Source organism: Protopterus annectens, chromosome 14.part0 (genome assembly GCF_019279795.1).
Source record: "Protopterus annectens isolate FY-2018-M chromosome 14.part0, PAN1.0, whole genome shotgun sequence".
In the NCBI taxonomy this organism is placed as follows: Eukaryota; Metazoa; Chordata; order Ceratodontiformes; family Protopteridae; genus Protopterus; species Protopterus annectens.
Window position 1 is genome coordinate 410,580,963 of NC_056748.1, and position 17,711 is coordinate 410,598,673.

The window sequence follows — 17,711 nt, forward strand, 5'->3', positions numbered from 1 at the left end:
CACACACACACACACACACACACACACACACACACACACACACACATACACACACACACACACACACATATACAAACACCACCACATCCAACACTTAAATACTCATACTTTTACCTTTACTTTTACCTGCCTACCCTAACCCACATGTACAACTTACAGACACACTCACATACACTCAAACACTTACCCAAACCCCTTACAAAACACTCACTTAACTTATGTTGCACCTAAATCCACACACACTACACCGGACGCTATCCACAAAATACACTATAGGACTCAGATTAACGATTATACACTTTTGCTATTTTAAAGATTCGACTTTATGCTCTCGAGATACTGAAATAAGACCTTTCAGTATTTTGAGATTCTAAAGTGAATCTACATATATGTGTGTGTGTGTGTATACATATATATCTATATCTATACATATATATATATATATATATATATATATATATATATATATATTTAGATATAATAATTATCATTATTGATCCCCTTTTTTATATTTTTATCAACATGGTGTCAGGGTGGGTTGCATCAGCTGTCACCATCTTTCTTTATTCAGAGCCACTGTTCTTCCTTCTCCAACAGTAATACTTGACTGCTGCAGGCCTACTTTCATGCAATCCATTCATTTCTTGATCAAATGTCCTCATCTTGAACTAACTATAATATGATCTAAATAAGACTTTTGATTCTATTAGTTGGAATTATTTGTTCAGAGCACTTAAACAATTTGAATTTTCCTTAGATTTTATAAATCTTATAACTAATCTATATAGTAACTCATTCTCATTAAAATTGGCTATTTTCTTTCTAGCTCTTTCAAAATATTAAAAGATACAAAACTGGATTGCCCCTTGTCACCTCTATTATTTGCTCTATCAATTGAACCTTTTGCAAACTTTATTAGATTTAATAGCAAAAGTCATGGATTCTCGATACATGAAAGTTATTCCTGTAAAATTCAGTTATTTGCAGATGACATTATAATAACAAGTGATGATGTTGAAGCTTCAACAGAAAATTTTACTAAGTCTATTATTTACTTTGAAAAAGTGTCAGGTATAATGTTTAACCATAATAAAACAGAAACTTTACTTATTAATAAAAAAGGTAATAATTATTTAAGAAACTATAAGAATTTTATTTGGGACAATTCACAAATAAATTATCTTATAATTACAATTAAATCTACTGTAAAATACTCAATAGCAGCAAATTATAATAATTTATTGGACACTGTTACTAAAATAATTATTAAATGGAACAAAAGTTTTTTAACAATGGGATATAGACTTACTTTAATAAAAATGACAATCCAACTAAAAAATGCTTTTCTGTCCATAATCACTAATTATTCTCCCTCCTAAAAAATCTTTGAGATTAAATTTAGCTTTTCTTAATTTTCTCTTGTTCCCTAATAAACCAAGAATATCCTTTGACTGGCATGTTAAAATTTGGCAAAAAGGTGTACTAAGTTTTACAAATGTTGAATTATATGCCAAATCCATATTTCTCAATTTAATGTCTCTATGGTAAAATTCCTCTTACTAATCTACTTGGAAATCCATTCATGAAAGATTAATAAACAGCTATGTTGTAGAATATTTCTCTAAATTTGAAATTAATAAATTTTACTGGATCTTGAAAGACTTGTGTTTAAATGAAAAGAAAAATACTGTTCCTCTATCTTCACTGATTACGTCCTTATAAAATTTAAAAGATTCATGAATTCTAATTATGTAGTTAAAATTTATTGTTTTTATTGTTCCCTATATCTGTGGGTTATTTGGGAAATTTTAATATAAACAAAATGCTAGACCTTAGAAATGCAAATTTAATCTTTTGGCATCGATTTTAAATCGGAAATAAATCACATAATATAGATTATCTTATTGTAAGACATTGTTTAGAAAATAATTTGTTGACTATACATTCTTGTAAAAATATGTTAGTGATAAAATCAAAATCTCCATGGATTTTCAAACAAAATACATTCCGAAGATACTTGAGGTTTTTTTTAGAATCAGTAGTAACTCAAATAGGAATAAATCACATATATCATTAATTTACAAAATAATAAGATGAGTTTTCCACAGATTCATTATTTTAGAATTACTCAAGATTAATGAGAAGGCCTTTTTGGATGAAGATAAATGCTTAATTCTTAAATCTGCAAGAAAATCTACTTTTTCTCTCTATTGTAAAATATACATATTTCTTTACAGAGCTTTTTTAGCTCCACATAATGTAGCTTTAATATGTAACTAAATTAATTGTTGGAGATGTAATGAAGTCTCTAACACAGATTGGTTTCAAATGATGCTGGACTGTAAAATAGTAACTTATTTTTTAGTTGAATTTAGAATTATTTTTTCCCAAGCTTTGTGGAAAGATAATTACATTTCTAAGTCTTTGATCTTATTTAGTGCTCTAGTTCCTGATTCCACTTCTAGGGAGAAGGTGCCTCTCCTTAGGTCCATTTTAACTATAGCAAGAAAAATAGTCACAAATAATTGGAAATATAACACTGCCCTTTCTTTCACTGAATTCATTAATTTAACAAAAAATGTCTGTAAAAAGAATTGTCAACTGCCAAAATGAGAACTTCGAATATTACTCACCCCTTTAGATTTAGCTAAAAAATTAAGCAATTTACTTAATAAATTTTAATGATTTAGTTTTCTGTTTGATTTTGTTGTGGAGATCTGTAAATAGTTATGTTGTGTTGTATCTATCTTTAAATAATTTCGTACAATCTTTGTTTTAAAATTAATAAAACATTGTTTAAAAATGTCCTGCCTTCCTTCTGTGCTCTCCCAAATCATTTTTTACTAAATCATCTTTAGTTTTCCAGCAAATGTGACAGATCTTCCATACTATATAGTTTACCTAATCTGCAAATGAAGATACTGTTGCTTTTGCTCTGATTCCCTCATTTCTTTGTCTGTCACACAGTGTACATCCTACCAGCCTCAGATACGTTATCATTATCATTTCAAGACTTTTCAATTGCTCTGCCTTCTCTGCCAATATTTTTGTGCCATACAGAAGAACTAGTCATGCAACTGTTTTGTACAACTTACTTTTCAGCTTCTTTGGTATTTTTCTGTCACACATTACCCCAGACACTTTATGGCATTTGGCTGAAGAACCTCTGTTACTAACTTTGAACTTCTCATTCAGACCGCTGTTTCCCCTCCAACACATCTCCCATATACTTAACCTGTTCCACTATTTTCCATATGTCTCCTGTTACAGCTTATTCTGCTTTCCACATTAGCTTACATGGCAACTGTCATGTCTGTACTCAGTCTCATCCCATGCATCCTTATTTTGACACTCCAGATCACTGTCACTTGCTGAAGTTTCTGCTCAGTGTCTGCATGTAGTGCTGCATTATCTGCATGCAGCAGCTTCATGGGTTTGTCCCCACTGATCTTTTTACTTATGTATCTGTCACCAGTATGGACAGTAGTAGGCTTAAGAGTGAATGCTGTTGCACAACCATTCCCACTGTGAAACTATCTCTCTCAGTCTGAACACTGTTCTTATTTGTGTTATTAGGTCATTGTACAGAGCCTTTACTAATTTTATCAGTACTTCTGTGACTTCAAAAAAATTGCAGGACTGCAAAGTCATTTTCTTGGGACCTTGTGCTATGCTTTCTCCAAGCCTAGAAATACCAGCTTGAACTCTTTTCTTATCATCAACTTATTTTCAACTATTTGGCTCAGTACAAACATTGAGTCAGTTGTACTGCATCATGATTTGAATTTATACTTCCAATTTTCTGTCTTATTTTTCTGTTCTGCACATTAATTTTATTAGTCCCTTTCCACAACATTCATGTGGTGTCATAAGAGTTTGATATATCTGTATATCCAACAGTTGTGATTGCCCCTTTTGTGCTTGTACACTGGCAATAAAATATTTATTATCCAGTCAACCGGGATATACCTTTCTCCCCATACTGTGATGAATACACTCAGGAGCCATTTCTTCTCTAATGCAGCCAGCATCTTAATTACATTTGCTTTGACTTCATCTGAGTCTGCTGCTTTTCTCTTATTTAATTTTCTTTATTGCTGTGTATACTTCTTTAAAGTAGGTCCTTACAGCTTCTGTGGAATGTTATTCTTTCAGAAACGTCTTGAGGTTCTCCTTCCACCTGCTTTTGATGTATTTTGGACTGATGAGCAGATTTTTCTGGCATTCCTTATGATTAGCACCTGATGAAAATGTTCTTTATCTCTCTGCCACTACCTTGCAGCTTGGCAGAGCTTCTTTCTGTCATCTACTGTGTCACTTTCTTAAGCCAGTAGAGATTCTCTGATTTCCTATTCTTTGCCATTGCCTCTTTGTTAGACAACCATTATGCCTTCCTAGTCTAGTTTGCTTACATCTCTTTGTGAAGGCTGCCAGTCCAGCTAGTTAGAATTTTGTAAATAATCCTATGTCATTTGTAAATATCAATATGATCCACAGGCTTGCCTTACAAATGTAAGATAACTATATGTTATGATTAAACTATATGTTATGTGCATAAAATTAATATGGACTGCATGCCTGTGCAAATGTATGTTTTCAAAGTAGATGTTGGAACATAGAGAGTTAACTTGCAAACTGTAAGAAAATAAATGGAAATTGTCTATGACTGTGTTATCTCTGTTTCAGCTCAAAGCAGACCTAATGTCTACAATTGTAGACTTTCCTATTGTCTGAAAACAGGGGTAATTGCAGGTTTCAAACATAAAGGTGTTTAACAGTTTTATTATCTCCAGTTCCAGGCAAGTTTCTAAGATATAAGTGTTAGCTTCTAAGAGATAAGTATTCTTGACACTGAGGTGTTATGTTTTAAGTTATTGTTGGCCTGGAAACTAAAAGCAGAGTTGACAAGAATGATTTAATCTGAGATGACCCAGCAGAAATGTTTGTTAGTAACTTAAGAACTATCTCAGAGAGAAAGTCAGTGCATTTTGTATTTTGTCTTGTGCCTGTAAACATTCATTCAGCACTTGTATTTTCCAGGCTCTGTAAGTAAGACTTAGATCATAATATTTCTCTTAGAGATGGATAGGAAAATAGTAAGATCACTCTAGATGTTTTCTGTATTTATGTGAGACTGTCCTACAATGCTGTTTTTAAGTATTTCCTGTGATTTTGAACTCTGTTGTCACTGTATTGTTATTGAGTATTGTCTTGGGCTTTTATTATTTATTATTAAATATATTTAAACCTTTTAATTGTGGCTGATTTTGTTTAGAGATGTTTAAGCTCTCAGAGTACTTGCATGTATTTGGTGACATTGTATAGGTCACTCCTAAATAGCCTTAGCCTTGGACATACTTACATTTGGATAATAGTAGCACTGCACAGTAGAATTGAACACCCTTTGGTAAGGGCCTTTACAATAGCTGATAAGTGTGGTTGGTGCCAGGTGGTACTGTCATATAGAAGGAGAAAGGTCCAAAGACTGGATAAACACTTGGTTTACACCTCAAAGCAATAACAAAAATAAAATAAAACAAGCTGGCCACGGCTGAATAAACTTCCAAGTTCCAGGTTCCAAAAAAAAATAGAGCTTTAATGAAAAAACAAGAGTAAGCGCTTTCGCGATTCAACAACTAATTGCTTCTTCAGACTCATTCAAACATACATCAGGACAATGAATTTAAATCAAGACACATCCAATCAAAGAGCTGTTTCTCTGTGATGTTATGCAATTCATTAAAAACAGAAATACAATATATAAAAAGTTCCTGTTAAAAACATATGTTATGTTAAAAACAGAAATAAAACTGCTTCAATGTTTCAGTGGTCTTGATTTCAAAAAGGGTTTCAAAGAAACTGCACTGTTTAGCCCAGGGGGCTTATCTGCCTGAAGTTGAAGAATCCATTTTTGTTCTGCCTCTTCCACTTTGTTTTTAATGTCCCCTCCTCTATTATTTTATTAAAGTTAAAAACATGTTGTGAGTTCTCTGCTTGTACATGTTTAGCCAGAGCTCTAGTATCTTTCTTATTAGCTATATCCCTTAGATGCTCTAGCACACGTTCTTTAAGGCATCTATTAGTTTTGCCTATATAAAATACAGAACATTTAGTGCAGAAGCTAAAATAAACTAGGTGGTGTGTTTTGCAATCTGCAAAAAAGTTAACCTCAATGGTGAAAGTTAAGGTGGGGTGTTGATAGACAGATTTGTTATACAAATAATTACAGGCCATGCAGTTTCTACAAGGAAAAGTTTCTATTCTTTGTGATACTACTGGCTGTTTTGAAGTGCTTGATTTATAGCAGAGCTTTCTTTTTAGAGATTTCTTATTTATAAAAGAAAATTTAGGTTTATCTTCCAAAACATTGTGTAACTCTGGAATTGAATGCAAAATATTCCAGTTCTTTTCAATTATACCACAGAATCTCCTAATATCACTAGAGTAAGTTACTGGAAACCTAATTTTCATATTATTGCCACCATGTATAATGTTTTCTTCTTCGGTTGTTTCTGAGAAGAATGGTTTGCATCTATTATCTCGTTTTTCTTTCATATTCTTAATACTACTATCAATGTCTCTGTCTTTAAATAATTTTTTAAATACTGACACTGTATTAATTAAGCCTTCATTAATGTTGTGTAGGCGACTGGCTCTCATAAATTGTCCTTTTATAACATTTCTATGTACATGTGCAGGGTGCATGCTTGCTTTATGTAGGATACTATTCCTACGAGTGGGCTTCCTGTACATGTCTGTGGCAATCTTTTTAAAATGTGTCTTCTTAACAGAGACATCCAAAAATTCAGTCACTTCATGTGAATATTTATAGGTGAATCTAAGGAATTCTGTGGTACTATTTAGATAATCTATCAAACATTGTAATTCATCTATTATACCCCCCCACAGCAAAAAGACATCATCTACAAAATGTGTATACCATAAAATTTTATCCACAAACATATTGTTCTGTAATAGAAATCCATTCTCCCATGCTACTAGAGCTAGGTTAGCATAGCTGTTTGCACATGCTGTGCCCATAGCTACGCCATTACATATAATGTCAAGTAATTCACATTATTCATGGATATTACTTCTTTATTCACAGTAATACCCAACAACTGGGGTATTGAAAGAATACGTGACATACTGAATGATAAGCAGGCATATAATAATGCTAAAATTAACTTGATCTGTGAATTACTTGACATTATATTGGATAATAATGTCTTTACATTTAATGAGAAATTCTACCTACAGAAAGTTGGCGTAGCTATGGCACAGCATGTGCAAACAGCTACGCTAACCTAGCTCTAGTAGCATGGGAGAATGGATTTCTATTACAGAACAATATGTTTGTGGATAAAATTTTATGGTATACACATTTTGTAGATGATGGGCCGGATTTATGAAGGCTTGCACAGAGTGTAAGAACAGTGTAAGATGGCAGACAGGCAATATGTCTGCCGAGCGATTCAGCAATAGCCGGCAGGGGCGTGCATGAGAGCTTCTAAAGCTACTCTTGCACAGACAGTGTTATGGTATGCAAATTACCTAATTTGCTGCTGAAAGCTATGCAAATGAGGTAAATTTGCTATCCAGGGACCACTAACCTGTCCATGTAAGAGTAGTGTTATTTGCAGAAATGTACTCCATTGGTAACGGAGTACCGTTCTGCAAATAGGTAAACGGAGCTATGACAGCTCTAAATAAAGGATGCATCTAGTTGAGTAAGCATGCCAATGGCCAAATATAAGGCCATTGGCATTTGCAAATGTTGTAAATCCGTAAAATCCAAAGTTTTTTTTTCCCTGATTGCCGATGTTTAAGCGTAGCGCAGCGTCGCTCAAACATGCTGCGCTTTAAATAAAAAGAAAAAAAGGGAAAAATAGGCACAAATGTGCATTTTACACTAAAAAGCTTGTTCTGCCATGCAGGTGAATGGCAGGTTGCAAACAACATGGCCACTGAGTAGTGGTTACTAAGTGGGGGAAGCTCAGTGTGAGAGATGTAACCAAGCATTAGTAGGCAATCCTATGCAAATGAGGATAAGGATAGTGAATCCCAATTTTCCCCGGCATGTGAGCCATGGCCCTAGAGTGTAAGTGTAGGAGTAGGGTAGTAGTCGAGTAGAAGATAGGTGACATCATGAGGGGGTATGTCTGAAAGACTATAAGGTGATTGGAGCACAGTGGCATGTGTTTGCTCTGAGTTGCTCAGGATTGCAAGAGGTTTGTCTACAGTGGTAGTAGCTGAAAACAAGAAATCAAAGGTGTACGCCGTGGATATATCAGAAATTTCTTGCAAACGGGCACACAGCGTGTGTATGCATGTGTGCTTGTGCGCGCTGCTGCCCCTTGGGGAAACAGAAAGGGAAAAAGGAAGGAAAAGAAGTAGTAGGAAGTTAACCAAGGAGAACTAGCAGAGCTGCCAAGTGAAATATATCACAATCAGCCAACTGCACAGGCAGTCGACTAGCCCAGCCCAGACCAGCAATTTAAACTCTGCAAACAGCAGCCTAACCTGTTTTTTCACAAGAACTCTGCAACACTGCAGTATAGAAAGAGTGCAACTCAAAAAGCTTAAGGCTGACAAAATGTTAGGGGCTGCCATTGCTATTATAAACCAACATGTGCAAGGTGCTGAGGGTGGTGTTGTGAATGCTGCTGAGCAACCCACAGTGAGGAGATGGAGAAGAGTGTACAGACCCAGGGTAACCTACCAGGGGCTACATGAGCTGGAGATAGTGGAGCGCTATAGAATGAACAGAGACCTCCTGCAGCAAATTGTTGAGCTGTGCCGGCCATGCCTCACACATAGAACCAACAGTGGGGAACCCATCCCAGTGGATACCAAGGTATGTGTTGGCCTATGAATACTAGCTACAGGTACCTTCCAGAGACCAACTGGTGATATGATGAGGGTTTCACAAGCATCAGCATCCAGGGTACTGCACCACTTCCTGGATGCCATGTCAGCACATGTCGGTGGGCATGTATATTTCCCCAATTCCAGTGAGGCATTGGCCAGCAATATGCGTCTTTTCCACCAAATAGTGGAATACCCTGAGGTGGTGGGTGCAATAGACTGCACACACATACACATCAAAGCACCACCTGGTGAGCGTGGTAGGGTCTACATCAACCATAAGGGCTTCCCCTCCATCAACTGCCAGGTCATGTGCGATGCCCAGGGCATAATAATGAATGTGTGTGCTGGCTGCCCTGGAAGCTATCACGATTTCCACATCTGGCATCTGACGCAGCTGTACCAGAGATTTGCCAATGGGGACATCCCTGATGGTCACCTAGTGGGGGATGCTGGATACGCACTGGAGCCGTGGCTGATGACACCCATCAGAAATGCACACACACCCGAACAAGAACTCCATAATGAAGCACGCGCATAAACAAGAAACATTATTGAGAGTGTGTTTGGGTTGCTCAAGTCATGGTTCCAGTGTCTGGACACATCTGGTGTAGCCTTGCAGTACTCACCAACTACATGTACCCAAATTGGCATGGTATGTGCCATGCTACACAATATGATCCTGCGAAAACAGCTGCAGCAGGAACAGCATGGGGCAGGGCCAAACAGCCCCCCACCATTGCCAAGGCCTGCACAGGCACAGCTTGGCTCGGAGGAGGAACAACCTGAGCCTGCCCCAGTAGGCAGAAGGAGGCATGCCCAGTATGCCCTGGCCTTGGCAAAAAATCAACGCATAGCACATACACTGACTCCATAGGAACCCTGGAAATGACACCTCTCTCTGACTCGCACATACAATAAAAGGGATGCCTAACTTGACACTACCTGTTTTCAAACATGTATAGGGGTGTACTATGTGCATCCGACATAAGTAGCCCTGCAGCACCACCTGAGGCATGATTGCCCTATTTTAAGCAATATAAAGCAGTGCTAAGCACATTTTACCACTATTTAGCATATTTAAGCACAATTGCGTGGAGCTGCGTGATGTGCAATCTAGCGCAACGTTGGGCAAAGTCAGGCAAAGTCGAGCAAAGTTGGGTAAACACACTCACACCTGCTTTACTGTTCCTTAACCAGTCAGGTCTGCCCAGCAGGAAAATAAAAAGCAGTGACAGGGCTCAAACTCAGGATATTGTGCACTATAGTCACAGTACTGAACCACTAGGCCATAACAGCATTTCACTGGCACAGACACAGCAGGGCAATTGTAGACTAACACAAACACAAACAAATGCTGTATCATGCCCTCTAAACTTCCCCCCAGGCCTATGCAGACAGATAACAGCAGGCCAGGCAGTGTGATGTGGGTTGGGTAGGCTATGAAGTCACAAAATAATACACGTGAAATTGGAAGCTAAGGTCTGTAGTACAGTAGTATGCCTAAAGCCAGTACGATAGGCAACATTACAGACTGAAATGGAGTACCTGACATAGCAGTTCAGGCCTAGGAAATGTGTTTAAGTGTCAGGTGAAGCCCTCATCCAATGTACACCCACAGTAACAATCAGGTGTGCTCCCCTGGGTAGAAATGTACAAATAATAGCTGTCCCCCCTGTATGTATAAATGTAGATAAGTCTATGCAAAGCGACTCCTGGAAGCCCTGCAGGCACAGTGTGCTTCCTGTCGATGTACAACACAAAGGTGTGAGCCCTGAAGTAAAAAACAACTTGATTTTTCACACATAGTATATATGTCCATACTGAGCATGCTCACACACTTAAATAAACTAAGCAAATGTCAGTCAACAACATACTGAAAGGTTATACTGGGCATGCTCACACACTTAGGCCATGTCTGAGTACAGCAGTGGGCCACACATATCTGGCAGTTGCAGTTCTTACCCCAGAAACTTGTCACTATTCACCAATCCTGCCTTGCGCACACAGTTATATGAAAACAGACTCATATAATATATTGGGCTCCTATCATAATCAAACTATGTACTACAAGTACTGAACTTGTTCAGAGAAAGTGAAAATTCAAAGAAGACCAATATATCTCTGATCAGTATCAGCAATAAGCAATGAGCACTCCTAACATCATCCAATCCATGTTATGGCAAAAATGTTGTCAAAGAGTCCATAGAGAACCATGAAGCTTTCTTCGCAATGTCATATATATCAATGTAAACACATATATGTTCTGAGTCAGTGCAAATTGTAAATGAATACATGTACGTGACTGACACCGCCAACATCTTGTCAGACAGGTTCATACATATTTACCCCCTTTTCACTGACAAAAAGGCCCATTATCATACCTGGAGACTGTGAAAACCCAGAAATCACATATACAATGGTTAAACAGCAGTCTCCAAACCTAAAAACATGGCATCTATGGGATGACATGGCTTCCCTAGCTGTGTCATATGTGAACTCCAAAACAAACAGACCCTGCACCTGAACAGTCTGTTGAGACTCACCCTCTGTACAGGATATGAAACTGTTGAATGCATTACAGCAACATTTGGCACACTCCACAAGTGTTGGTGCACAACAGACCATATGAACTATTGTCTTATAAGCCTATTAAGCCTGATCTGCAAGGCCATGGAGTCCATCATGATGGAACTCATAAACAGAGCTATTGTGAGCCTACAAACACCCAACCCTACCAATTTCGGTTTGGTCAGGGGCAGATCATGGCTCCCAAACCTGCTAGACTGTCTTCAGGGCAGTCACCCAGGACATACATCAATGAAATGAGCTACACACATCCCACATAGACCTTGGAAAGGCGTCTTCCAACATCCCAGACACGTCGTATCCACAAAATCAACAACCAGTGCATAAATATGTATGTCATCTGATGGATTGCCAACTGGGGCACAGATAGATCTCACAAGGTAAGAATTGCGGTCTCCTGTTCAAGCTGGTAACAACTGCTGTCCCCCGTGGCTCAGTCCTGGGACCCCTCCTGTCTGGTGTATACATTTCAGAAATGCAGTCAAACACACAAGGGCTATGTTTAGCAAAGTTTGTGGATGACTGCAAAAACGTTGTCATAATCGATGTTTGGGACAACAGAGACATCCTTAAAAAGGGTCTCAGTCAGACATATGTGGTGTAAAAATTATGCCCTCGAGCTACAGTCATACAAATACCACATAGGTGCCAACACTCTAAATATGGAGGTGATAAAAAGGGATCTATGGACACATGTGAATAGTCATCTCTACTTCCAGACACATATTCACAAAGTGGTTAGAAAATCATGCTATGTGTTCCCACAAACTGCCATGGACTTTGCATTTAGGTCAAAGGAGGTTCCCTCTACTCATCAGTCATCAGACCTGTCAGAGAGTACCACAACACACTTGCAATAAATCTGACTAGGCACCTTCAGCAGCTGGAAAGACCACTGAAGTACCTCAACAAGAGGATTACTGGCCTAAAACAGTTGCTCCATGCAACCAGACTGAAATTAACTCAATCTGTACTCTGTTGCATACTGTCTACTCAGGAGATCTCTGCCCAACAGACAAGTCCATGTCCAATGCAGAACTGATGTACATGCGCTATCTGAAGTAAACACAAGCTCACTGTACCACATGCTCTAGGGATATCATCATCACAACATTAAATAGAACATGTTGGAGGGATACATGACTAACTCTCACAGACTTCCCTTGCTTTGGAACAGGCTCCCAACTGACATTAAGCCGAGACCCTTACTGACACTCTTCCAAAGGAGCCTTGATGAGTGTATGTGAAACTGAACTGTCACACCATGGATCACTTCATCAGCTCTACTACACAGAGGCCTAGGGAACTAACTCCATGGGAGGTGATAGCTGCACACTCTGGCCATACTAATATATGCCTTCATGCAGATAGCCTATCACCTACCTATGTACCTATATATATATATATATATATATATATATATATATATATATATATATATATATATATATATATATATATATGTAGGAGGAACACAGTATAATAAGCCAAAGATGGATGGGCAGAGATGTGTGTAAGAGGGTGACCATGACAGGGAGCCTTCCAGGACTGTCCCACCCAGCACACATCCCAATGGCACGAAAGACATGAGGTGCACATCTCTCCCACTGTACATAACAGCCACCGGTATCTGTAAGCATTACAGTGTATGTGGTCCATGTGCCTGCTGTACAACATGACTGTACAATGAAGTACACATCTACTATCTGTAGTCATGTACCTGTCACATAAGTCCATAGGTATGTAGTAGACTATCTCCACGAAGGTATATATCTGCCTGCGCAAGTTGTGCAGCTTTCACCACACCATTGGGTAGTCTCCCAAGGCCTAGTTCTAATAGTTCATACCCTAAGCCCCTTTCTAGTGGGGTTGCTGATGTGATGCCTGGCATGAACTGTCTGTTCCCCATCCATTCATCAAGGTTCCAATTGAAGAGTGTCAGTGAGGGGTTCTGTCTGATGTACAATGGGACTCTGTTCCACAGTAAGGCAAGTGTCTGGGATGGTACTCTATCCCACCAGCATATTGTATTCATCATTGAGATGAGGTTCATATCCCTGGAATGTGTAGGGTGACTCAATGTTATGTGTAGATGGAACATGTTCAACAGTTATGTGTTGGACATGGATCTGTATGTTAGGCAGAGTGTGCCTCTGAGTAGGCGGTACGCAATGAAGAACAGATTTAGTTTTACCAGTTGTGTTACATAACACAACTGTTTGAGGCCAGTAATCCTCTTGGTGAGGTACCTATGTGGTCTCTACAGCTGCTGGATATGCTAAGTCGAGTACATCCAAAATGGTGCACTGTACTCAAGTATGGGTCTGATGATGTAAGAGGAGAGTGCCAACACTACCTCTTTGGATCCTGATGCAAACCCTTTGTTTATTAGGTGGGCCACATAGGATCTCCCAATCACTTTGGCAACATGGTTGTCAAAGGAAAGATGACTATCTACTTGTGTCCCCAGATCCCTTATCACCTTTTTCATTTTTAAAGGGGTAACACCCATGTGGTAGTTTGTGGGTATTTTGTTTTCAACTAAGAGGATCACTATGCATTCCTCCACAATGAGCTTGAGGACATGATTCTGACACCACACATCTGTCTCATAGAGTCCCTTCTGGAGAATATGTCTGTCTTCCAGGGAATCTATTATGGCAAACACTTTACAGTTCCCAGGAAACTTAGTCAACCACAACTCTCCTGTGTTGGCATATACATTTGAGAAGTCTATGCCAAACAGGAGGGACCCCAGGACTGAACCCTGGGGGACACCAGTCGTTACCGGTGTAGAGTCTGATATGTAGCCAGTAACTCATAATGTGTGGGATCTATCTGTGAGCCAGTTTGCAATCCATCTTGTGATGTATGGATTCATGGCCAGGTTGGTGAGTTCATCTATGATACCTGACTGGGGAATGGTGTCAAAGACCTTAGCGAAGTATAGGTAGGCTGCGTGGAGCTCATTTCAATCATCCGTAGCCTGGGTAACTGTCAAAAAATCCTCCCAGTTCAGGAGGTGTGGTCTGCATTTGACGAAGCCAAACTGTGTGTGCTCAATTGTGTGAAGGTTCCCAATCTCTGTATTGTTGACTTCCATTATGATTGGCTCCAATGCCTTGCAGAACACACTTGTCAGGCTCATAGAGCATGAATGTCAAGGGGTTTTTGTGGACCCACCCCTGTGGAGTGTGAAGAATGTTGCTGTGCAACATTCTATGGGTACATATCCTGTACAGAGCATGTAGAGAGAGGTGTAGGTATCCTTGATGAATATGGATACATCCTCACCCTATGTGCTATGATTCAGGTTCTGATGCTGGAAGGTATGGAATGAGTAGTATCCTGGTAGTGCTGATGTGCTGTCTGGAGCCTTGAACTAGGTTACCGATACTGCACAGATATCAATATTCTCCATAACGAGAAGTGCCTCGAGTGTGTGCATCTGAAGGCTGAGACTTCTGGCAATGAGTAGCATTTAGCTCACTTAGTGGTTATTTGTGTTGGTTATGGGGTTTGGTTTGTCTTGCGTGACCGGTGTTCCACACCTGATGTCAGCACCTCATTGGTCCCATCTGACCATAAGCTAATTACCCTACATATCCACATTCTGGACCCACACCCCCATTAAGGAAACCATGTTAAAAAATGTCTCCAAAGACAACTTTATGCTTCTTAAGACAGAAGTGGTGAACTGCAGGACACCCATGCAGATGGACAATATAGTTACGACTACTGAATTCTTCACAATTACACTTCATAAGCACTTACATGACTGCAGGCATCATGCTATCCCAAACAGAACCAAGAAGCTAACTTCCAAGAAAAGGAATCCAATCTGGTGTTCTACTGCCATAAACAAACTGCACAACAGAAGGAAAATACTGTTGCAAAAGAGGGTAAAATCCCATGAGGGGAGGAGCTCCATGGTCCACATCAGTAAGAAGCTGTGATCCATGATAAAACCCTCCAAAGCTAGTTATGAAAACAAAATTGACACTGATTCTAAAGACAACCACAAAGCATTCTATAGCTATGTCAAAAATCTCAATGGCAACACTCAGATCTGCTCTGAGTTACAGCACAATGGCACTAAATTTACAGACCCAACTGATATTGCCAACATCCTGGCAGATAGGATCAGTGCTAACTTTACCCCCCTCTCACCCATGAAAGAGCACATCTCTATAACAGAAGACTGCAAAGTTGCTGTCATCACAGCTGCACAGGTAAAAAAAACTCCAAAGACATGAACACAGCATCCATGGGACCAGATAACATCCCAGGCTGTGTTCTACACAAACTACAGAATGAACAGGCACCACACCTACGTACCATGTTCAGCCATAGCCTCACCTCAGGCTTTGTGCCTGCTGAATGGCGCACAGTGATGGTTATCCCACTACACAAGGGGGGAGCCACCATGGACCCCAGGAACTAGCGGCCCATCAGCCTGATGAGCCTGCTCTGCAACGCCATGGAATGTATCATCATATAACTTATAAAAAAAGACATTGGTAATCTCCAAACTCTGGACGACAACCATGTTGTGTTTGTAAAAGGAAGATCATGTCTCCTAAACCTGATAGACGTCATTGAAGCAGTCACCAGAACTGTAGACAAGGGTAAGGTGGTTCACACAGCATATGTAGATCTTGCCACAGCTTTCAACACCATCCCCCACTCTGGAATTATAGATAAACCCACTAAACTAGGTATAAATTGCTATGTCACAAGATGGGATGCCAACTGGCTAACCGACAGAACACACACAGTGAAAGTAGCAGACTCCAAGTACAACATTAGACCAGAGACAAGTGCAGTACCACAGGGTTCATTCCTGGATCCTGTCCTTTCTGGTATCTACTTCCCTGAAGTAAACTTTAACATGGAAGGTCTGTGGCTAATGAAGTTTCCAGATGGCTGCAAACTAGGAGCCATAATCAAAACTACTGAAGATGTGGACATCCTACAAAAGGGCCTCTCTGAGACAGATGCCTGGTGTCAAAGCCATGGCCTCAAGTTCAATGCCAAAAAGTGCATTGTCATCCCCTTTGGTAAAAACTCTGTAGCCATGAACTACAACATAGGTGGTAGTATACTTAACACTGAAAGTGTAATAAGAGACCTTGGGTCACAGGTGGACAGTGGATAATCACATCCCCACAGTAGTCCTGAAATCCGTCTATGTGGCACACCTCATCACAAAAGGTGTCTCATGCGGAATAGAAGAGGACATTGTTCCCCTCTACTCATCACTCACTAGATCCATAATAGAGTTCAACGCCCCTTTTGCTATGTACCTCACAAGACATCTACAACAACTGGAAAGCCTGCAGAAATACCTCACAAATAGCATTAGCGGCCTGAAATACATGCCATATATAGACTGTCTCAAAATGCTACAGCTGTACTCTCTCGCATATTGCCTACTCAGAGGTGATCTCTGCCTAACATACAAAGTTATGTCAGACACAGAGCTGTTGGACATGCTCCACGTAAAACACTCACAATCCCTCTGATCTTCAGCCCCAAAACCCAGAGTGAAATACAAAAGGAAGTGGTGTATCCATTTACCTTATGGATACCCACACCTTCAGGTTAGTGGCACAGCATGAGGTCTTGGAGACCATGCAAGTGCAACTAACATTGGGTAAAGCTGCTTATCAGATTGTAGCCTGCTACAGATCACCTACATTGTCTCAGGAACCTCACTCAGTATTCCTGAGAACAATGGGAAATATAAAGGTCCTACCATACACCATTATATGAAGAGATTACAACTACCAAAACACTGACTGGGAGAATTAGTCATGTACAACTTCCTTTGCCCAATGCTTTCCAGAGTTTAAAAACTCAAACGCTCTGGAACAGCTGGTTACCATGCCCACTAGAGGTGACAACATACTGGACCTGATCATCACCAACATAGGGTACCAGTGATCCACAACAGAGATAAACCCCTCACTGGTAATATCAGATCATAAAGTAATCACACTGGACATCCACATCACGTACCCCACAGTCAAGGAAACCACTGTGAAGAAAGTTTCTAAAGCAAACAGCACACTTCTCAAGACCAAAGTGGAAAGTTCAAAAGCACCCTTGCTATAGGATAATGCTATACAATCTGCAGAATCATTTACAAGTGCATTCTATGAGCATCTACAGGGATGCATGGATCGAGTCATGCCAAATAAAATCATGATGCACTCCTCCAAAAATAAGAAACCAATCTGGTGGTTGTCGCA